Source organism: Malurus melanocephalus, unplaced genomic scaffold (assembly GCF_030028575.1).
Source record: "Malurus melanocephalus ecotype Western Australia unplaced genomic scaffold, MMel_1.1 scaffold_718, whole genome shotgun sequence".
In the NCBI taxonomy this organism is placed as follows: domain Eukaryota; kingdom Metazoa; phylum Chordata; class Aves; order Passeriformes; family Maluridae; genus Malurus; species Malurus melanocephalus.
In genome coordinates, this window is record NW_026623950.1 from 21,254 (window position 1) to 22,649 (window position 1,396).

Here is a 1,396-nt window from a genome sequence, read left to right on the forward strand (position 1 = left end):
AAAAATCATCAGAAAAATCATCAGAAAAATCATCAGAAAAACCTGTACAAGGTGATAGAGGCAACGCCTGCCCTGCAAAATCACCCAGGAGAAACAACCAAACTGGAGATCCCTTGTGGAACTGCAAAATCCAAACACAAATGATTTGTGTGAAGCTTTAAAACTGTGCTTGCAGGGGAACATCCAGCTCACAGGTAGCTTTAAAAATTACCATTTACAGCTTGCATGTTTGRGGGGAAAAAAAACACGTAATGGTCACAAAGCCTGTTTTTGGCTTGAAATTGTAATCCGTGTGTGCAGCAGGGACTGAGAGAAAAGGGTTGACTCATTCTCCTTGTGTGAGGAAAAGACACCAAATAACACCTCGTAAAAAACAGGCAGTGATGCATAGAAACTGGATGTTGGGATGGAGTCTGGTRAAACTTTATTTTCTGGCACTGAGTCCTCAACGAAAGCTTCTCTGGATACTGGAGGGGTTTCTTGACAGAAAACTGAAAACTCCAGTTGTAATGAAAGGAAATTCATAAATTCATAAGGTATAAACGATTTGTATGAAGCTTTAAAACAATTCTTTTTGACACATTCCCTTTGGAGTATTACAAACCTATATGGTAAGTCAGAAATATTTGTGCAAAGCTGCTGATATCACTTTARTGAAGATATTATGAGTTTTATTCTCTTTATCTTATACTGCGAGTTGTTTTGGCTTTGTTTTTCTCCTTAAATTCAAAAAAGGAGTAAAGACTCATCTGTAGATTTTTAGATTAATTCATGATTAATCCAGAAGCACTTTGTTACCAAAGGGGAATGATCAAGAGAGCCCAAGTTTGCCTCACATTTAAAACATTCAAATGGGAAATATCACAGAATTACAGAATCCAGAACAGGTCGGATTGAAGGGAACCTGGTTCCAATGGCCCTTCTGGCCTTTATCARCACCATCAATGTAAGATCTGCAACATCTCCCCATTAACTTCCCCGGTGTCCTCGTGATGGGAAAAGGCCAGGCCTGACTGTCTCAAAACATTCAGGTGAGTTTATGACAAAATATGAAATTCKAGATATCACGTGGGGCTTTCCTGTTGTCAGATTGTTGTAAAGAGCTCTAAAAAGATTCACTATTAAATTTTCCTTTTTTTTTTTGTTTTCTTTAAATGTCCTAACTGGGCAGCATTCAGTTCCAAAAGTGTCTGGTTTTGGTACAAATGACTCATAAATAAAAACTTACTGTAGAAGATTTAAAGCTGGCCTGTAGTTTTCCACAAAGCAAAATCATAAGGAACTTATCCTCTGTGTGGTGCCACAAATAAATGCACAGTGGGGCAGGGGCAGTGGGGTGGAAGACAGAAAACCACCTCAGTGCAGAAAACCAAATTTAAAAACTGAGGAAGGCTCT